General features: G+C 36.0%; 1 protein-coding gene across 29 annotated transcripts in view; it reads left to right on the top strand.

Moving 5' to 3' along the window:
• Positions 1–23,714, top strand: part of ADGRL2 (adhesion G protein-coupled receptor L2) — a 681,918-nt gene that overhangs the window by 445,473 nt on the left and 212,731 nt on the right. For all 29 annotated transcript variants that reach the window (XM_055116894.2, XM_055116926.2, XM_055116915.2 and 26 more), the window contains one exon: positions 5,290–5,331. The gene's annotated coding sequence lies outside the window, so the exon portion shown is untranslated. The remainder of the gene's footprint in view (positions 1–5,289; positions 5,332–23,714) is intronic.

Below are 23,714 nucleotides of genomic sequence, written 5' to 3'. Positions count from 1 at the left end.
TGAGGGTGCAGGACCATATTGCATAAAGCCACATAATTTGTGCTTTTTTGTTAAAACTACTTAATGGAAAAATACTGTTAAAATATATTAAAACCTTTTGTAGTTTGAAACAGATGAACTACTTTAACTGTTACGGACGTGACAAAGAGATGCTGTGTTTTGTTTCATGTTAATTTTCCCTCCTATAGGTAATTGTGATTTTTTTATAGGCCAGCAATATGTCTTTCTCCATTCATTCAACAAATAACAAAATTTTAAAATAGCTCCTATTTGTCCTTTTCTGACTTCTTAAATTTTAGACATGATAGGCACTAAATAAATACTTGTTGATTGAAGACACTCTTTGATCTCAAGTTGGGGACTAGGTTTACACACGTGGAACAACCATTTCAGAAATGCAGCCACCCTTTCCTCCTACTGTTATTCATGACATAAGGAAACGTTCATGAAGTTGTAGTGACACTTTGGTTTACTAGGAGTGTCTTTTGGATCAAAAAGTTCCTCCAGGGTGCCATGGAAGTTTCTGTTTCTCTGTAGCTAATGTTTGCTATCACCAGAGACTGTGTTGGAGTACAGCCAACCAAATGGAATTGGCTAGTAAAAGCTTTTGTGGGTGAGCATTTGGAAACAAGCTTCATGACCATTTGCTAGCAAAACCTCAGCAGGAGGAATTTTAACCAACCTAAGTTAATGTAAAGGTTTGATTTGAAAGGGTCTGGAGGGGCAGGGGAAATAAAATACTTAATGAAGTATGTAACATCCCATATTCTTTAACAGTAAAAATAAAAGTGCTAAAGGAAACTAAATACGGCCTGAGAGGGACCCTGTACTTCTATATTTGAGTCCTTGTGGATGAATTGTAACCTAGATTAATAGACAAAATTGAAAACCTAACTTAGGAGTATGAGCCTGTAACAATAACTGAGTCTTGGCCAATCACAGTGGCCAAATTTCAGCCACTCATAGACTGCTAAGTGTTCAAACTGTGTTCAAATAAGGTAAACACCAATCTGTAACCAATCCAGCTGTTTCTGTACCTCACTGCCAATTTCTGTACATCACTTCCCTTTTTTGTTTATAAATCTTCTTCCATCACGTGGCTACACTGGAGTCTCTGTGAATCTGCTGTGAATCTAGGGGCTGCCCGAATCATGAATTGTTCATTGCTCAGTTAAACTACTTTAAAGTTAATTTGGCTGAAGCTTTTATTTTATCAAAAGTTAGCTTTTCTTGTTGCAAAACTACTCACCAGCTCTTTAGGTAGAAACAGATGCTTAGGCAGATAGCCAGTCTTTGAAAGGGCGCAAGCTCCAAGCGGCGGCACTGGAGTACAGTAAGATTAGATACTGTGCAAGACCGTCAGTGAGCCCCTTGGTTCCTTCAGTGTGATGCAGGAGTGGAGTCACACAAGGAAACTTCAAAACCAAACTAAGTAAAAACACGATTTCCAAGGAACATAAACTAGAACTTTACAAGATCTAATGTTACATGAAAAATGCACATTACTTTGATTCAAGAATCAGCAATTACTTTATATTTATAACCTTCAAATTGATTACAACGTTCCTTTATCTTATTCAGCATTCTTGCTGAAGATGAGCTTTCCCACATGAAGTGCAATTTTGTCTTCAACTTTTAATTCCTCTGGATACAGAAGAAAAGCTCCGGGCCCTTAATTGAGCAATTATTATTTCTTAAGTGAACATAGAGTTTGAGGATGGTGCCAAAATCTTCCTTTCATCCAGAGAACAAGTCTAACATAAGCAGCAGCATAAGTGTTGTCTGGCGGCACCCCAGTTTTAGGTACAAGAGCCAAGTCAAGACTGAAAGGGGAACTCATTCCTCACCTCTACTCACTCCCTGGCATCTCCTGAGGTTCTTGAATGAATGCCAATTAGGGCCGATTTATATGTCTCCTTGGAGGTTTTAGATAACTTCACTAAGACCTGTTTGTTTTTCTCATTTAGTCTGTTTCTCCAGAGTAGGATTTGCCAACTTGCTGCTGAATATGCTGTTTGCAGTTCATTGCTAGGTTTCCATACTAACATAAAGCATTGGTATTTGAAAAATTCATTAAGAAGTAGCTCACCTTAATTCCTAGATCTAAATCTGTGGCGTGGTTCTATCACCTTTTCTACAATGTTGTCTCAGAATTTAAGAACGGAAAATAAAGAGTTCATATGCTAACATTTCATGGAATATGCCTACACAAAGGAATTGCTGCTTCATGGCTTATGCCATTGTTTAAGCTATTCTAATTGTTTTCAAGTTTTAAATACAGAGCTGGAATCCAATTCTCAGGAACTCCTACCATTTGTCTTAGTTTTCTAAGAAATTTACTGTCTCCATTACATAAAGAGACCTTCAAATATTTGAAGATAGGTTCCATGCTTCCTTTATATGTATATATATTTTTAATTAAACTTCTCTTATTCCTTCCGCTACTCCTAAGGTTACAGGGCTTCCAAACTGTATCATTAATGAGAAGTTAGCTTTTCAATAACCACATTTTGAATACAGTCTGCTAATACTGACCTCAATTATAGTTAAAAATATATAAGACCTGCACTTTAAATATAATCTTTTCCAGGTTTGATTAGATTTTGTTTGCTGTAATTAGCCATCTGTAATACATAAGACATAATCTAGAATTTGCTCTTTACACATCAGAGTGATAAATCCAGCTACAGAAAGCATCTTTTTGGTTGCCTCTTAATGAAAATATTACTAGACACTACTAAGTGGTGATTGAAAAAACATGCTGAAATATTACTGTCAGCTACTGGAGTAAAACTTCTCACCAGAGAACTATCACAACTTCAGGATAAAAATGATTGCTATCTAAATACAAATTTTAGCAGCCATTAAAACTGTTAGAAAGACCTTAGATCACTTTGCTTCTTAGAGTTTAAAAAATTTTTACCATACAGTATCAAATTAAAATTTAGTTACTACTTGCAAAATTCAAAACATTTATGAAAGTATAATTAACTAACATTTTAAATCAGAATTCAGGACAGTTTGAATGTTCCTTATATGTCCACAAAAGTTTTTTCTAGTCTTTTACCAAATACTAAAGTGATGACTTGTCCATCAATGTAGATGTTTAATATTCACCAAAGTGTCATCAACAACTTAATGCATCATGCTTTTCTTTCTCATTAAAACTGCTGTATTACTGAAGCTTGATCAAATTTCCTTCATGCTTGGACATCTGTTTAAGTATAATATTCTACACTTTTCCTCCTCTATCAGATTTTGCTTTATCTTTATTTTCCTTCCTTCTCTTACCTGTATTCAAGAAATAGAAAATGGCTCTTTGATGTGCCAGTTCCAAGTATGTTCAGATAAAAGGTAAATAATTCAATAGACTTGTTGATGAGAATTGACATTTGAACACTGGAGGTTGTTTCCTTTACTCATGCACTCTCTTAGTGAGGATAGGGGACCCAAGGTAGTGACTGGCTGGAGTGAGTTTCAAATTGGTGAAAAACTTCTAAAAAAAGAAATGGTAGAGAAAAGAGCAAAAAAAATTCTTTTTTAAATCAATGAAGTAGGAAAGTCCAAACATATATTCTTATCAAGTCTTATACTTGTCCAATAGTTATAAGCCTCTCTGAAAACATTTATATGTGTGGGTGGAGGCAAGTTGCCCATTAAATTGTTAGAGGTGTTATCAGATTCATCAGGACTTGGTTGTAAATTTGACTACACAGTTTGGCTCATAGAGAAATGAGGAGGAAATATCTGATTAAAGTGTGCATAGCTGCTGAGGCAACTGAATGTTGCCATAGCAATTGAGATGAAATGTGCAAGAAGTGAGATAATTAAATCTAACCCCTTTAGTAGTTTTGATAGTCAACGCACTGCCAATAGAAAAAGTTATCTACCGTATTAAGATAAAACACATTCCTCATGGAATGTCTCCTTACTAGTATTTTGTTTCTTTTCTAAATACATTGCTTTAGGTGTCTAATTTGAATGTTCTCTTTTAATAATCAAATACAGTTTTGACCTTGGTCTGCCTAAACTTTCTGCTGGTTTATTATATCATGGGGACAGACATCTATAAAAAATATCAATGTTTTCCCCTTTAGTTCTTAAAAAAAGTATACTAAAGCCAAAGCTGTCACATTTGAGCTTTGAATTCAATAATATCTAGAACGTGCTGCCCTCTTCAGGAGCTGGTGCTTAAAAATACTTTTTTTTTTTAGCAGATTGATATGAGTTATAATATCAAAATTGTATTGATAATCTTCAGAAATAAATTCCATGTAAAATAAAGTATTTCTGTTTAAATTTTTTTACATTAAGAGCTTGCATTAAAAATCAATACATATAAAATTTTGAAAGGAATTATTATTATTTACAAATAATACAAACTAATAATTTCCTTAAACTATTGTCATAGGGAGAATTCCTGAATCATTACAAAATTTGACTTCCATATTTAGTATTTAAATTTTTAAGAGAAAAATTGTCTAAAAAAGAAGGTATTTTCTATGTGAAAATCTAAGTAGGACATCCTTCAAATCCCAGTTTTATTCTTCAACAACAAAAACAACAACAAAAACCAACTTTTTAATTTGGGAACATTAGGGTTTATAGTTTGAAATTTTAGCTAGTTTTCATTTACAGAAACAATATCTTTCTTGGGAATAATGATTCCAAAGATATCTTAACACATCATAATGTTTATTCAAAATTACTTCACTAGAAAAAATTTCTAAAGGTCTGAAATATCACTATTGAGAAAATTCAAGCAAATCTCCTTCATATATATCTATTAAAATTTCCTTAGCCATTATATAGTTTTAACAGAGAGATATGATCTCAGTGTATTTTTCTCCAAATTAGGTTTATTATACTTTAAAAAACTGATCAATAGTAATAGCATTAATTATCAGGATGTGAGAAAAGCATATTTTCTCTTAAAGAGTTTTAGTTAAACCTGTCTCATCTCTCTCAATAAAAACTTCAAATGAGCTAAAGGGCTGAGTGAAAAAAAAATATATTGACAATGTTCTCCTAATTCTACAATATTTCTTTTGTGGAAAATAAAATAGTTTATTCCTGTATTTGAAAGTACTTATCAAAACAAGTGCTTAATCTTATGGTAGCTCTGTTCATAGTCATATAATATATGTTCAAGAATTCTTAGAACACTGATTTGTGTTTTCTGCTATAGATTTACTTTATTTTTGTTTTGCTGCTGGTGTATTACATTTGGCAGTTAGGATCCCTGTGGATGGAGGTATAATAAATAATAATATTTTCTTTACTTTCCAGGGTATTTATGGCACAATGAAAAATTTCATCTTTCCCAGAATGGTAAGTAAAGAGTTCTTTCTGTATTTGATAGTACTGAACACGAACAAGAAAAGGTGAATTATTATAATAAAATTGGAGTATCATTTACTAAATGTATTGAGTCATCTGATAATTACAATGTAGTTTATACTTTTGCAAATAAATGGATGCTCTATTCAAATTCTATAATTATTCCAAAATTTTCGCCAAATATACTACAGGATTTTTACAGGAAATACAAGGTTTTGCTTTCTCTGTTGGATTGCAGTTGAACATAGTATATCCAACATTTTGTTTTCTGGGGTAATTTATTTTAAAATACACAGATATAGAAATAAATGTGGTTTACATTCCACGAGCAGAAAAAGAAAGCGTTATCTGTGATACAAATTGAGAATTGGTAAGAGTCCTTTGGAATTGTTACTGTTACATAAAAACTAATTGTAATTTATGTTTGACTGGGGCTTTGCAGCATCTGTGAATTTTAAAATATTTATTTTCTAAAAGTATATATCATAACTTCTAGGCAAGCTAGCCACTATATGATTTTGGTTAAACATATAGTTTCGTTGTCTTTATATTTTTATGACTTAAACAGGAAATATTTAGTTTTAGTCCTTATCATAACCTCTTTACAATTCAAATACTAAAAATTAATCTTATTATATGGGAAAGGTCAGTGTAAAATGATATTTCCTAGGAAGTTATTACTGTCTCCTATGATGCTCTTTTATTTTTCCAGTGGTTTAAGAGTATTCCCTATAAAAAGAAGGAATTTCTCATTGTAGAAAAAAAAATCACTTTGACATCAAAGTGTTAGGTTAAGTGAAAAAACAGGGTACAGAACTACATACGTTACATGTTGTGTGCATGTGCGCTTATATAGACAGAGGAGAGAGACTTGGCAGTATATCTTGGGCTTAGAAAAAAGACACAAAAGGCCAGGCGCGGTGGCTCATGCCTGTAATCCCAGCACTTTGAGAGGCCGAGGCAGGCAGATCACGAGGTCAGGAGATCGAGACCATCCTGGCTAACACAGTGAAACCCCATCTCTACTAAAAATACAAAAAATTAGCTAGGTGTGGTGGCGAGCCCCTGTAGTCCCAGCTGCTCAGGAGGCTGAGGCAGGAGAATGGCGTGAACCCAGGAGGTGGAGCTTGCAGTGGGCCGAGTGCCACTGCACTCCATCCTGGGTGACAGAGCCAGACTCCATCTCAAAAAAAAAAAAAAAGGAAAAAAGACACAAAAGGTACACAAAAGAATGGGAATATAAGTAGTTTCATTGTCTTAATTCTTCATTTTTTGCATTTCCTATAATAAATAGATATTATTTTTATAACCAGAACAAAAACATTATTTGAATAATAAGCTATTCAAAAGAGCATATTTATTAGATAAATACATACATATAAAATTGGGAAATACTTCTTTGTGCCAACTGGATAACCAATTAAAAAAAAAAACTTCAGCTGGGCATGGTAGCACATGCCTGTAATCCCAACACTTTGAGAGGCCGAGGCAGGAGAATCACCTAAGGTCAGGAGTTTGTAACCAGCCTGATCAACATGGTGAAACCCCATCTCTACTAAAAATATAAAAATTAGCTAGCTGGGTATGGTGGTGAGTCCCTATAATCCCAGCTACTTGGGAGGCTGAGGCAAGACAACCGTTTGAACCCAGGAGGCGAAGGTTGCAGTGAGCCAAGACTGCACCATTGCACTCCGGTCTCGGTGACAGAGCAAGATTCAGTCTCAAAAAAAAAAAGGGCCAGGTGTGGTGGCTCACGCCTGTAATCCCAGCACTTTGGGAGGCTGAGGTGAGCAGATCACAAGTTCAGGAGTTCGAGACCAGCCTGGCCAATATGGTGAAACCCCGTCTCTACTAAAAATATAAAAAATAGGGGCTGGGCGCGGTGGCTCATGCCTGTGGGAGACGGAGGCGGGCGGATTACCTGAGGTCAGGAGTTCGAGATCAGCCTGGCTAACATGGTGAAACCCCTTCTCTACTAAATATACAAAATTAGCTGGGCGTGGTGGTGCACGCCTGTAATCCCAGCTACTCCAGAGGCTGAGGCAGGGGGATCGCTTGAACCCAGGAGGCGGAGGTTGCAGTGAGCCAGGATCGTGCCACTGCACTCCAACCTGGGCGACAGTGAGACTCTGTATCAAAAAAACAACAACAAAACAAAACACAAAGAAACAAAAATTAGCCAGGCTTGGTGGCACACGCCTGTAGTCCCAGCTACTTAGGAGGCTGAGGCAGAAGAATCACGTGAACCCAAGAGGTGGAGATTGCAGTCAGCTGAGATTGCACCACTGCACTCCAGCTTGGGTGACAGAGCGAGACTCTGTCAAAAAAAAAAAAAAAAAAAAAAAAAAAAAAGGAGATAACTAGGCAAATATAAAGAAATTTTATCAAAAAAATGCTTTTAACCTAAAATAATGTTAATAAATCATTTATTATTAATAATAAATGGCACTATTAGAATATTTTTGATATTAAAAATTCTGCTCAAGAGCAATTTATTATAGGGCAGAACTTAACATAAATGTATAAATTTTAGTTATATCTTACTGTCTTGACACTTTAGCTCTCTAGAACTAAGCCAAAAATTTTAGAAGAAATTTAGGAAAAAAGTCTCTAGCATGCATCTAATATTGTTCACATAAATGCTTCCCAAGTTTTTCTTTCCATCATATTAGTTCTCAGTTTACATAAAATTATAACATAATTGTTTCTCTAATTATGTAGCTATAAACTAGAAGGATTACTATAAAACCTAGGAGAGACTAGGAGGAATGCATTAAGGAGTTAAAGAGTATTTTCAGCTATTCACCAACAGTAAGAATTGAGGGACCAAGATTAGCTGCATGATTTTCAGTAAGATACATCATATACATAGGTTTAAAATTCCTGAGTGGTTAAAGTAGAGGGTTATACTATAAGATTTTTAAAATAAAATCTTAAATTTCTTTCTAGACCAAGAATTTTACAATAAAATTACATATCCTTAAATTGAATATACATAGCATAAAATAACATTGAGAGACTTGGAGTCATTAGAATGAAAAAGACTGTAATGATTAAAGGGGTAAATTTCATTCATTTGTAAAATTCACATAAGTGAAAGTCTCATCCATATTTTGTTGAAAGTCTTTTCCAAATTTTATTGTGTAAATAAGGGATTATATATTGTGTATTTTGATAATATTCCTTCTATGTTACTATTTTTAAATGTACCAAAAAATTTAACCTGAATTTTTTCACTTTACTCTGAATGAGATAACATTGTAAATGACCTATAAGATAAAATCTAGTATCAATCTTTCCTAAAGAGCGGGGAGCCAAATTTACACAGATTTGTATATGGAAATTTATATTTCTAATAGGTTTAGACTGCCAAATTACTAATTTGTTATACTGGGAAATCAAATATTTAAATATATAATTTCCTTTTTTGCATGTACTCGGTAAACTCTTTAGTCCAACATATCATGACATTTTAGAAGAAAAATGAACAAAATTAACCTCTTGTCTATAACCAAAATCAGGGGCAATGTAACAAATTATTGAATAAATAAAATACTGCTCATTCAAACTATTTCTTTCTGATTTGTAAGTGTGCTAATTTAACCAAACAGACAAAGTTCTGAATAATATGTAAACTAAATTGAAATGCAAATATATATTTTATTGACATGTATTATTAAAGCTGAACTTCAAAACAGAATAAATCTTCAGCATTCCAATTTTTTCTAAGATACTGATGAGAAAATAAAATAAATATTTTAATGTAATTAATTTGCCCTTCAACAAAATAGATCCTCTCATTTCCAATTCTGGTTGTACTTAATGAATAAAGGTTGAATGCATATTTATGTTAATAGTCATGATATATGCACGTCAATGAACAACAGTAAAACATACTTTATTTCTGAAAGTGTTAATAATGATTTATTACCTTATTTCATTAAGGACAAAAGCTCCACATTATAGTCAGCTATAGCCAATAGTCATTTTGTCATTAATCTTAAAATTTCACAAGTTTCCAATTTATCAAGTGTCAATTTTTAGGTCAGACAATAATAATATAAAAGAATTGTTAATTGGCCAACAGGTTGATTACTTTTAAGATGTGAAAAAAGCAAAGATAAAAACAGTCCTCTCCTTTTCCTTCAATTAAAATTGCATGCAATTATTCTTGTAGATTATAGTTCTCTTTTGGGATTTCCGGTTTCATACAACTTTTTGGTTCATTTCACAGGAATAATATTCATTTTAATCAGCAAAAAAACAATTGATGAGCTTTTTTACAAGAGGGAGTTCACTCTGAGTGCTGATTACTGCCACTACATTATCCTGTTTTTATTTATTTATTTATTTTTTAATGGTCTTGCTTTTAAAGCAGTTAGTTGAATATGTTATCTGTTAGTAGCCATTGCCTTTGAAGACAGAATACCTTTCTTGATGAGTGGTTAGCCCATTTTGTTTTATTCTCCCAACTTTCCTAAACAATATCGTAAGTTGGCTTCTGAAATGATTTATTGCCATTTTATATCTTCAAATATACACATCAAAATATTTTAAAAGTAAATAGATATTTTTGATGTGTTATTAATTGTATTACGTAGTTTAGAAGGTTAAACTACTTCCTTTACAATTCTAAAAAATATTTAGTAGCTAAAAAAATAAAATTTCTAATACATATGTAAGAAATACAGGGCTGGGCATGGTGGCTCACGCCTGTAATCCCAGCACTTTGGGAGGCCGAAGCGGGCAGATCACCTGAGGTCGGGAGTTCAAGACCAGCCTGACCAACATAAAGAAACCCTGTTTCTACTAAAAATACAAAATTAGCCGGGCATGGTGGCACATGCCTATAATCCCAGCTACTCAGGAGGCTGAGGCACGAGAATCACTTGAACCCAGGAGGCGGAGATTGCAGTGAGCAGAGATTGCACCATTGCACTCCAGCCTGGGCAACAAGAGCAAAACTCCGTCTCAAAAAAAAAAAAAGAAAAAGAAATGCAGATCATGAATACCCATGTACCACCAACCAGTTTAAGAAAAACACATTATAATGCCCTTTCAAGCTTTCAGTGTACCCTTCTACAGTTCTTTAACCCTTCTTTAATCCGAGCTAAACATTATCCTGAATTTTCTCTATCCCTTGCTTTTTTTTATAATTTTACCTCATATATTTGCATCCTGAAATATATAATTGTTGTTTATGTTTTGCAACAATATGTAAATAGAAAGTTGTATTTATCTATGACTCTTCTACTCAACATTAAGTTCTTGAGTTTCAACACTTTGAAGCACATAGCTATAATTCATTAGTTTACTTGTATAGTATTCTATTGTAAGATTTATTAGTCTTCCTTTAACATTAATGCATATTTGGGTTGCCTTCAGTTTTTTGTTTTTTGTTTTTATTATTATTATTACACACAGTGCTTCTATGACCAGTCTTGCAAATTTATAAGTAGATATGTGCAAAAATTTATACAGGGCAGTGGTTCTTAACCTGGGATGATTTTGCTCCCTAGAGAATACTTGGCAATATCTGCAAACATTTTTACTTGTCGTAACTAGAAAGTGCTACTAAATGTCCCCAGTTAATGATAAACATCCTATAAGGCACAGGATAGCCCCACAAACAAAGAATTATCTGGCCTAAAATGTTAATAGGATGAGGTTAAAAGATCAGTCTCTAGATGCCTACTTAAAAATGAAATTGCGGCTGGACATGGTGGCTCACGCTTGTAATCTTAGCACTTTGGGAGGTCGAGGCAGGAGGATCACTTAAACCTAGGAGTTGGAGATCAGCCTGGGCAACATGGTGAAACCCCATCTCTATGAAAAATACAAAAATATGCCAGGCATGGTGGCAAGTGCCTGTAGTCCCAGCTACCCGGGAGGCTGAGGTGAGAGGGACAATGGAGGCTGCAGTGAGCTGTGATCATACCACTTCACTTTAGCCTGGATGAAGTGAGATCCTGTCTCAAAAAAAAAAAGAAAGAAAAAAAAAAAAAAGAAATTGCTGGGTCATGGAGTATGAAAAATTTCAAATTTATTAGATAATTCACAACTGTTGTACACAGTAACAATGTTACACTCCTACTAGGAGTATAAAGATAAATATTATGATTTCTCTATATCCTAGCTAGCACTTAATATTGTAAGATACTTAAATGTATTTATTTTTATTATTTTTAGAGACAAGACCTCACTTTGTTGCCCAGGCTGCAGTGCAGTGGTGCCATCTTGGCTCACCACAAACTTGAACTCCTGGGCTCAAGTGATCCTCCTACCTCAGCTTCCTGAGTAACTACGACTACAGACTCGTACCACCACAACCAGTTAATTCTTAAAATTTTTTGTGTAGACAGGGGTCTCACTATGTTGCCAGGGCTGGTCTTGAACTCCTGGCCTCAAGCGGTACTCCCAGCTATAATCTGCTGAGGTTATAGGTGTGAGCTACTGCACCTAGGTAGCCAGAGTTTTTATTAATTTGTCAATGTGAAATAAATACTACTCAAAGTTTTAATTTTCAATATTTGATTACCAATGAGATTGAGCACCTTTTCTCATTTTGCTGACAATTAGCATTTCCTGTTCTATGAAGTACCTCTTTTTTTTTTTTTTTGAGAGAAGGTTCACTGTATTGCCCAGGCTGGAGTGCAGTGGTACAATCACAGCTCACTTCAGCCTCAATTTCCAGGTCTCAAGCAATCCTCTGGCCTCAGCCTCCCAACTGGCTGGGATTACAGGTGCATACCACATGCCCAGCTAATTTTTAAATTTTTTATGTAGACAGGGTCTCACTATGTTGTTCAGGCTGGTCTCAAACTCCCAAGCTCAAGCAATCCTCCTGCCTTAGCCTCTCAAAGTGCTGGTATTACAGGTGTGAGCCATAGCACCCAGCCTTCTTTTTAACCAATTTTAAAAATTAGGCCAGGCAAGGTAGCTCATGCCTGTAATCCCAGCATTTTGGGAGGTCGAGGCAGGCAGATCACTTGAGGTCAGGAGTTTGAGACTAGCCTGGCCAACACGGTGAAACCCCGTCTCTACTAAAAAAAAAAATACAAAAATTAGCCGGGCGCACTGGTGTGCACCTGTAATCCCAACTACTTGGGAGGCTGAAGCAGGAGAATCACTTGGACCCAGGAGGCGGAGGTTGCTGAGTAGAGATCGCGGCACTGCACTGCAGTCTGGGCGACAGAGTGAGACTCCGTCTCAAAAAAAAAAAATTGAATTATCTTCTACTAACTGATTTGTAGATAATATCTGTACTAATCTACTGTTTTTTATTTTTGTAACAAATGTCTCTTTCTAATTTGCGCATTGTTTTTTCATTTCTTTAAGGTGCCCTTTCATGAACAGAGTTCTTAATCTTAAAGCAGCTAAACTTCATAAACTTTTCTTTTTTGCTTGTATCCTGCATTTCTTACTCAAGAAAGCATTCCCTTATCTGTGTTTTAGCATTTTGCATTTCTACATTTAAGTATTTAACCTATTTGACATTGGTTTTTGTGTATGCTGTGAGTAGTAATACATTTTAAAAACAAGAAACTATAGTGTTAGTGTCATGTGTTGAATAGTTTATATTTCCCCACTAATCTTCAAAGCTAGACTTTTTATGAATCAAGTTTCCAAATATATAAACTAATTTGTGGCTCCTTGTTTTATTCTACTGGTCAATTTGTCTATCCCTTTACCAATATTATACTGCCTAAATTATTATAATTGTATAATAATTTAAAATATCTAATAAGTTCTCTCTTGCTCTTCTTCAGCAATATCTTGGCTACCATGGCCTTTTTCTCTTCTATACAAATCTTGGAAGAAGCTTGTCACTGCTTCTTTCTACACTCACAAAACTTGATTGAAATTTGTTAGTATATACAGATCAATCTGAAGGGAAATTACATCTTTCTTACCACTTTTAGTGTTTCAATACAAGAATATGTTCAACTCTTCCATTTATTTAGATTTTCAGTAACGTTTTTCTTTTCTTTTTCTTTTTTTTGAGATGGAGTCTTGCTCTGTCATCCAGGCTGGAGTGCAATGGCAAGATCTTAGCTCACTGCAACCTCCGCCCCTCAGGTTCAAGTGATTCTCCTGCCTCAGCCTCCCAAGTAGCTGGGATTACAGGCACCAAGCTAATTTTCGTATTTTTAGTAGAGGCGGGGTTTCACACCATGTTGGCCAGGCTGGTCTTGAACTCCTGACCTCAGGTGATCCACCTGCCTCAGCCTCCCAAAGTGCTGGGATTACAGGCATGAGCCACTGCACCCAGCCTTTTTTTTTTTTTTTTTTTTTTTGAGACCGAGTCTTGCTCTATAGCCCAGGCTGGAGTACAGTGGCAGAATTTCTGCTCACTGCAACCTCTGCCTCCCAGGTTTAAGCGATTCTCCTGCCTCAGCCTCCCAAGTAGCTGGGAGTACAGGCACCTGCCACCCTACCTGGCTATTTTTTGTATTTTTCGTAGAGATGGAGCTTCAGCATATTGGCCAGGATGGTCCTGAACTCCTGGCTCTGTAATTCGCCCGCCTTGGCCTCTCAAAGTGCTGGGATTACAGGCGTGAGCCACCGCGCCCGGCTGCCTTTTTTCAATGTTTTTCGTTTCCTTTTAAGACAGAGTTTTGCTCTTGTTGCCCAGGCTGGAGTGCAATGGCGCGATCTTGGCTCACTGCAACCTCCACCTCCTGGGTTCAAGCCATTCTCCTGCCTCAGGCTCCCGAGTAGCTGGGATTACAGGCATGCGCCACCACGCCCAGCTGATTTTGTATTTTTAGTAGAGATGGGGTTTCTCCATGTTGGTCAGGCTGGTCTCAAACTCCTGACCTCAGGTGATCCACCCGCCTCGGCCTCCCAAAAGTGCTGGGATTACAGGCGTGAGCCACAGCGCCCGGCCAATAATGTTTTTCAAAAAGGATTTATTCCCCCATAAATTTGTTAGATTTACTCTTAAATACCTTTTTTACAAAATATTTTTAAATTATATATGTGTAGTTATTTATTTTTAAAAAGAATTTGTTTCCATACATAGAAGTACAATTAATTTTTATATTTTTATTTCTATTTGGGAAACCTAAACTTTCTTATTAATTCTCAAAACTTATGTGTATTTTCTCTTGGATTTCCTGTATTAACAATTTATTTCATTCTAGCCTTTATACTTTCATTTTTTTCTTACATACTCTAGTAACTAGACCTCTAGTCCAGTATTGTATAGAGATGATGATTATGGAAAACTTTGTGTTTTCCTGATTTTTAAAAGAAAGTAGTTTGAACAGTTCACCATTAAGTTGTTGGTTTTTTGTAGATCTCCTTTATCAAGTTAAGGGATTCTTCTTTTATTTGTAGTTTGCTTTGAGTTTTTATCTTTAATAAATATTGAATTTCATCAAATGTTTTCCCTACATTGATTTAGAGGATAATATAATTTTTCTCACAAAGAATTGCTGAGCATCCTCTTTCACCTTAAAGACATTTACTGAATGGGGTGAATCTGAATTTCAGTTTTCATGTCCCTGCTAGCATAGGGGGAAAGTCACAAAGCCCAGGGCTTAGTGCTGGCATGCAAAATAGATATATCCTTATCATTAACCTTATCTACAAATAAATGCATCGCATAGAGGAGTGCAAGGAAAATTGCAAGTCTTACTTCAATGTATAACTAAAGAGGAAAAAAAACTCTCTTAAAAATTCATGATCATAAACCAACCTTACTGTGTTTTCAGCAAGAATTCACACACTCTTAATGGTCTAAAGAGTCCAAGATAAGAATCTAGTTACACTGGTCCTCATTTGTGCCTTTTAAATCAAAAGAAAATCCCCCCATGAGAGTGCAACCTTATCCTATCCCTCTAAGAATTCTCACAGATAAAATTCCAGGAGTATACGCCCACAGTTAGAAATCACAAACACACTGGAAAAAAAAGGGAGGGTAAGTGAGCAAGAATTAGATGAAAAAAGATTAAATGCAGAATCAGACTCATAAAAGACTTCCAACTTTGGAATTCTTTCATTCTTTTTTTGCCCTTTTGCTTTTTTATTCTCAATCTCTTTTGCATGTAAAACTATATTTTAAAACATTTTATCCTTGGCTGGGTGCGGTGGCTTATGCCTGTAATCCCAGCACTTTGGGAGGGGGAGACAGGCAGATCACCTGTGGTCAGGAGTTTGAGACCAGCTTGGCCAACATGGCGAAACCCCGTCTCTACTAAAAATACAAACATTAGCTGGGCATAGTGGCGGGCACCTGTAATCCCAGCTACTTGAGAGGCTGAGGCAGGAGAATCGCTTGAACCCGGGAAGCGGAAGTTGCAGTGAGCCGAGATCGTGCCACTGCACTCCAGCCTGGGCTACAGCGCCAGACTCTATCTCAAAAAAAAAAAAAAAAAAAAAAAAATTATCCTTTAGTGTTTAATTTCATTGTTAATAACATGTAAGCACTTCTTTGTGATAAAGTTAGAAATTAATAATACAGAAAAGTTTAACCTGTAAACTAAACCTAGTTACTGACATGGATTCTAATTATGACATTTATGTACCAAGCTATACAAGCTTTGGTGAAAAAAAAAAAATGTACAGGCTGGGCACCACGGCTCACACCTGTAATCCCAGCACTGTGGGAGGCCGAGGCGGGTAGATCACCTGAGGTCAGGAGTTCGAGACCAGTCTGGCCAACATGGTGAAACCTTGTCTCTCCTAAAAATACAAAAATTAGCTGGATGTGGTGGCAGGCACCTGTAATCCCAGCTACTCGAGAGGCTGAGGCAGGAGAATCACTTGAACCCGGGAGGCAGAGGTTGCAGTGAGCCAAGACTGCGCTACTGCATTCTAGCCCAGGAGACAGAGCGAGACTCCATCCCAAAAAAAAGAGTAGAAATAAGAATAAGTCCTTTTTTGTTTAGCTTAAACAAACAAGTAAATATTGTATTAAAGATAGTAAAACATATGTTTATAGCTATTACATAGCTATAAACTTTAATATTTTTGTTTTCAAACTTTAATATTTTTATAGACAGAAACCATTTAGCACAATACTAAAAATGATACATATTATAAATTATTAGAATATGTTTTATTTGTGTAGCACATTTTTGCCCAAATCTCCAGGACTTTCAACTTTATATTTCTGTTTTGAAATTTTTTTAGAAAGGAGTTGTGTTCTCACTTGATCCCAAGCCCCTGATGGTGCTTATAGTGGGCAGTGGGCCAAAGCTGAGCTAATTGTAGTCTGTCCCTATAATTTTTTAAACTGGAATTGTGGAACTGACTTTTAGGCAAAGGGAGAATATATCAATTGATGTATCCCAAGCAAGGCTGATTCTGAGCCTTAATTCCAGTTATTAAACTTCCTAGGGATCCATGAACCAGTAAATTGCCTGTGCTGAAACTTATTTGAGTTGAGTTTCTGTAACTTGCAGCCAAAATGGTCCTGATAACTACACTTACATAAAGAAAAATAAATTCTGAGATGGTTTCCTACATGCTGATAGTCATAGAAGACAATGAATTAATAATACCTTTAATACCTTTTCCACCAAAAGAGAAGGGAATTGGGAAGAGTTTCTGGGTGAGTTAATTTGAAGCCTTGCCTTGACTAGAGTGTACCACCTTCCTCTGTTTTATTCCAGAGGCAAGTCGAAGGAAAAAGGATTGCCCACAGTTACTTCTTATGGTAAGGTTAGGACCACCAGTATTTTGACAATTAAGGTTCTGTATCTAGAGGGATTCCATTAGGAAGTCCTTCCTGGATATAATATTATTTTCCAATTACTTTCTTCTTGAGCGTTCACATGACCTCAAAAGCAATGAAAGGGACTGACATTTAGGGGTAGAATATAATAATTATCGAGCATTTTACTCTATGTTAGGTACCTGGTTGGTCGATTTAAATTTATTTTCTAGTTAAGTGGTATGGGCTGAATTGTGTCGTCTCAAATTCATGTGTTGCTGTCCTAACACCTAGTACCTCAGAGTGTGACTGTATTTGGAGACAAGGTCTTTAAAGAGTACACTAAGATTGAATGAGGTCATCGGGGTGGCCCCAATCCCATATGACTGGTGGCCTTATAGGAAGGGAAGATTAGGACACAGACACACACAAAGGAACAACATGTGAACACATGGGAGATGATCGCCATCTACAAGCCAAGGAGAGAGGCCTCAGAAGAAACAATCCTACTGACACCTTACTCTTGGACTTCTAGCTTCCAAAACTGGGGGAAAATTAGTTTCTGTTGTTTAAGTCGCCCAGTCTGTGGTATTTGTTATGGCAGCCCTAGCAAATGACTACATTAAGTTATATGTATTCTCCTTACTCAGTACTAGTCAGTCATGAAGGGCTGGCCAATCTAACCCTAAAATACATTTCAAATGTCTGCTCTCCTCTCTCTTCCTTCCATTACTATCTTAGTTTAGGCTTTATTTGTTTTACTTGAAATATTCCAATAACCTTCAGTTTCTCTTCATTCTAATAAAAACATTCATACTCATGATGGCAAACACATTAGACTGTGAGGCTGCTGAGAGCAAGGTGTGCTTTGCACTGTCTACTTAATCCAGATGGAGTCCATGGTTCCCAAACTTGACTGTGCATCAGAATTTTGGGTGGCATTTTTTAAGTTACAGATTTTCAGGCTCCTGACCATGTCTATTAAATCAGAATCTGTAGGCATGTGGGCTAAAATATTGGTATTTTTAACATGTTCACAAGTTGATCTTATGAGCAGTATACATTGTTGCTTATTTTTGCCCATCTTTTTATTAATAATCATGTGACAGTGTCTTCCACCATTGTTAGCTCAGTGTTTAGTACTATGTCATCCATTATCACAGTAGTTTTTGGAATAATAAATTTAATTACACTTTTTTGAAGTAAAACAGTGATTCTTTTACATTGATTACGTATTTCAATAATTTTCTTGTTGAAGTTATGTTTATGGTAGGTTATGTTATATATATATAACATATATATATAACATATATGTTATGTTATATATATATAACATATATATATAACATATATGTTATGTTATATATATATAACATATATATATAACATATATGTTATGTTATATATATATAACATATATATGTTATGTTATATGTTATATCCCATCCCGTCAGAAGCTATAAAAATGTCACAAGTATACTTTTATATGTATAATAGTAACAAAAGATGACACCTACCCAATTTGTTTACTATAAAACTGATAAGTAGGTTTCAGCACTAGGATGTCCCCTTCAATATGTCCCTAATTAAGTGAATAAAATTTGGAAAAAGCAGGCAGAAACATTTATTTCTTTTGTAGTTGTTTTGTGGCCTAACACTATTCATATCGATATAAATTGTGTGGTAAGACCACAAGTAAAAGACAACATACAGTTCACCTTGGAAAAGGAGGAGGTAATGTCTGAAATTTTATCTGGTCCCCCATATTATAAGCTCAATTTATGCTTATCATTTAATAAAAATTGACAACTTTATACTCTGAAAAAAAAACAACACACTGCTTTTCTTACTTTAAATATAAAATGTCTCTAATGCTGAAGCAGCGAGTCTTTGTATCTACTCATAGAGAGGAAAGCATGATCCTACAAAAGGGTAACAAATAATGGCATTCGGTCCTCCCAGATAAACTCTGCTGTAGTCTGTGCTGTACTTGAAATCAAAGGCAGATCTTCTGACTATACTTAGACAACAAAAAGAAAAGTTGCTGAATATATCTGCCAAAGTGATTATTTCAATACATATTTGTTTTGAACCTATTATACCAAACATTATATAATCTGGGGAGATCAAAAGAGACATGATTCTTGCATTTGTGGAGCATTCAGCTTGGGTAATAGAGGTCCTGGTTTAATAAAAAAAAAAAAAGTGGGATGTTTACAGGAGCCTAAAATGGAGGCAAAGAGACAGAGTGTGTGAGAAGTCATGCCCAAATGACACTTCCTGGAGGGACCAGTTACTCTGTGCTCAGATGTCAACAGCCAGGAGCACTCTGGGACTTGAGCAAGCAAATGAGCATGACATTTCAGTTCAGTCTTTACTGTCCATGCATACCTTGTAAAAAGGTTGGTACAGAAACTAAATATTATCCTTGGGCTACTTCTCCTTTTCTAAATGTATACATTCATGTATTCATTCAACAAGTATTCTATTAAAGGTTTTTCTAAAATAAGGCCTTTTTAGCTGATTGAAAGGCCTCAGTATGAAATGATATACGAACTAACTACCTAGTCCTTGGGTTACTTTTTTCTGGTACATATTTTAAACATTCTGGATCTTTCAGATTATAATCTTGACCACAAGTAATGATTTACTATCAGTGCTTCCAAATTTGGGTTAGCATCATCAGGAATGGGAAGCTCACTACTTCTTCTATCATTATATTGCCTCTGAAAAATTCTGACTATAAGTGGTTGTGTTTTTAAATGGAACTGTGCCTCACAGTACCTTAAAGCATTTTTTTTTTTTTTTTTTGAGATGGAGTCTCACTCTGTCGCCTAGGCTGGAGTGCAGTGGTACAATCTCTGCTCACTGCAACCTCTGCCTCTCGAGTTCAAGCAATTCTCCTGCCTCTGCCTCCCAAGTAGCTGGGACTACAGGCACACACCACCACACCCAGCTAATTTTTGTATTTTCAGTAGAGATGGGGTTTCACCATGTTGGCCAGGATGGTCTCGATCTCTTGACCTCGTGATCTGCCCGCCTCGGCCTCCCAAAGTGCTGGGATTATAGGCATGAGCCACCGCGCCTGGCCAGTAAGATTTTTATAAAATTAAAATAGGCATAGTAAAGAGGATTTGGGAAATTGAAGAAACAGATAAAGAAAACATTGCCATATTCCCAGTACCCAAGTACAACCACTCTTAACATTGTAATAAATATTTCTAGTCTTTTTACTATGTGTTGCTTTGATTCTTTGTTAGTTTATATAATTTGGTCATCACATATGTAAACATGCACATACATATACATACACAATACAACTTAGATCCCTGCTGGTGGGAGAAATCTTCTATAGAGGATAAGTTAACAGGCACTGGAGAAAGATTGACCTGGGTTCCAATTCAAGCATTATCACTTGCTGGTTTTTATTGCCTTAGATATTTCTTATGTCTCTCAGACTCATTTTTCTTATCTATAACATTAAAATAACCTAGAACCTACTTCTTAGGCTTATTGCTAGCAGTAATTAATGTAATTAACACTGTCACTAGCACAGTGTCTAATAAATAATAAATTCTTAATGATGATTAAATTATTATGCATACTACTCTGATATAATCATCAAATATAAAAATTTTCAGGCTAAAAATTCCCAATTCTTTCAGCTTTCTCTCACATGAAATAGTTTTAAGTCCTCTTACCATTCAGGCTGCTGACTCCTAGGAGTTCTATATTCTTCCCATCTATATCTTCTGTAAAATAATACTTCCAGAACTGAGCATGGTAATCTAAACAATTTGAAATAGAGTTAGATTATATTCTCCATTATTCTATACACATCCTAAATTTATTAATGCAGCCTAAATCACTTCTTCTTTTGTTTGTTGTTTGCTTTTGTAATTGTATTATACCACTAATTCACTGCCAAGTAAAGTTCCTCATTTTTTTCCCCCAGGAGTACTGTTGCTAAGTCACATATCCCTTAAACTAAATTTAGGCAGTTGGTGTTTTGGTCCCAAGGCAAGACCCTACAATTATTCCAACCAAAAGATGTATTTTTAGAGTTTGTTCATCTTTTTGTTGTTAAAACATTTGGCTGGGCATGGTGGCTCACACCTGTAATCCCAGCACTTTGGGAGGCAGAGGCAGGTGAATTGCCTGACTCCAGGAGTTTGAGACCAGCCTGGGCAACATGGTGAAAACCCATCTCTACAAAAAATTAGCCAGGTGTCATGGCACATGCCTGTAGTCCCAGCTACCCAGGAGGCTGAGGTGAGAGGATCACCTGAGCCCAGGAGGCATAGGCTGCACTGACCTGTGATCATGCCATTGCACTCCAGCCTGGGTGACAAGTGAGACTCTGTTTCAAAAAATTTTTAAAATGGATATTTGGACCTTGATTTTATCATCTAATGTATTTTCTCACCTTCCCTAGCTCATGTAACCTATGACCTATTTTTAATAGGCATGCCTTCTCATAGCTTTATCTCAGTCACTGATATGTTCACATTAGACAAGGCCAAAGACAAAGGTCTGTGGTATACCCCTTGAAAAGCCTTCCTCCAGACTGACACAGATTCATTAACATTGCCATTGGGTACAATCATCAATCAGTTATGAACACACATAATAATACTATGCCTAGGTCAGGCGCGGTGGCTCACGCCTGTAATCCCAGCACTTTGGGAGGCTGGGGCGGGCGTATTACGAGGTCAAGAGATGGAGACCATTTTGGCTAACACCGTGAAACCCTGTCTCTACTAAAAATACAAAAAAAATTAGCCAAGCATGGTGGCGGGCACCTGTAGTCCCAGCTCCTCGAGAGGCTGAGCAGGAGAATGGCGTGAACTCGGGAGGCGGAGCTTGCAGTGAGCGGAGATCACGCCACTGCACTCCAGCCTGGGCGACAGAGCGAGACTCCGTCTCAAAAAAAGAAAAAAAAAATACTATCCCTAAACCTGTATTTCTCCATCTTGTTCACAAGGACATAAATAAAATCCTTATTAAATGCTTCGCTAGAATCTAGAGATCTGTATATCTATTGTTCTGATATACTAGCTTTACTCTGACAGAAAAGAACATCTAAGAGTAGGCTGAACAGCTTACTCTTTTGGAATTTAGACTTTTTCCTAATAACCACCTTAAAAAATGTTGATGACATCGTCTTTTATAATAAATATTATATAAGCTCTTCCCCACCGCTCACTGCCACCAAGCAACATCCATTTCATGGATCGAAAGTTTGCAGACTGACATTTTTTGAACATACGGCATTCCTCTCCAATGTCTCCCTCCTCCCCATTTTTCAAAGGTAATCAGTTGAATATTTCATAATCTCATTTAGAAGTTCTCCTTGTAATAATTCATAGAGGTCAAGAGACATTTTGGCAGCTATACCAGTCAAGTTTCCCCAGTAGGGCATACAGGTGAAGTTTTCATACTTTGTACCTAAGTTCCTGCTGCAAATCTTAGCTCTACACGTTTGTAGTTGTATGATCTTGGGCAACTTATTCAACCAAATAGTAACATATGTTTTATAGGGCTGCTATGATGATTAAGTAAACAAGTGCATATAAATACTTAGTATATACTTTATATCCTTATTTATCCTCAGTAAATGCTATCTACATTATAATCCCTTTATTTTGTCTTTCAATTTTTAGTTAATGTCCAATGGTCTTGACTTCATTTGTCACATATTTATTGAGTAGTACTTGGTACATACAAGGCCCTAGAGATAAAGTAGTGAACAAATCAAAGTACCTGCATTCATGGAGCTTACATTCCACTACAGGAAAAAAAACAAAAACAAAGACACTGAAGTATGTAAAATAATGGCAATCAGTGATGGGAAGAATGAAAAGTCTAAGGGGTTCAAGAAGTCTGAGAGAACTCTTAGAAAGCGTGGTCAGGGTCCTCTCTGAAGTGGTGACATATGACCAGAGATATGACTGAACCAACAGGAAGAAACATAAAAGAATAAAGATGCTTTGCTTTCTCTTTTTCATGAATGAATTTTATGTCTTCAACTTAAAAAAAAATGAGTCCATTCCTTTATTGATCGCCCTCCTCATTTCATACTAAGGAAAAGCATTTTCGGTTCTCTTTAGCATATTTCACAAGCCATAGCTCATTCTGTGCTTTAGTCTTGCTAAATTTTTATAGGTCTATTCTACCTTCATATATTTATGCTTGATTATGTTTCCCCTTTTACTATCTTTTGCATATGCTGTTTTAAATTCAGAGCCTGTCAGTAAGTCCCTGTGCAGCACACTGGTTTCTTTAGTTTCCTCCCCATTTTCTTGCTCATTAGAATCATTTGTGTTTGCATAGGCAGAACACAGCTTAAATCAAACTCTAAGAGCGTATGGTTGCTTTTCCCCAAGGTTCCAATCATTTCCATTTTACCTACCGGTTTCTGTCAGAATGGGTCCTGAGCAGGAGTTCCCCTTAATGCTTACTCTGCCTTCTGGGAAATGAAATTATCAGCAAGGCCGGTCAAGAAATTGTCACTATTTTGCTTTCTGAGGTATGAAAGTTTCTGCAGATACTTGGAGACTTAAATCCCTAACACTAAGATATGTTGCAGCTCTGCCAACATATCTGAGGTCTGCACTAGAAAAGCATCCTATCTTTCCTTCTGACCAGAAAGTCTGTAGTGCAGTCACATAGCGCTATCACTTCTGTGTTTCTCATTTTATGTTCGTCTAGA

The sequence above is a fragment of the Pan paniscus genome, chromosome 1 (genome assembly GCF_029289425.2).
Source record: "Pan paniscus chromosome 1, NHGRI_mPanPan1-v2.0_pri, whole genome shotgun sequence".
NCBI classification, from domain to species: Eukaryota; Metazoa; Chordata; class Mammalia; order Primates; family Hominidae; genus Pan; species Pan paniscus.
Note: the sequence above shows the minus strand (reverse complement) of the source record. Positions and strands in the feature narration are given on the sequence as shown.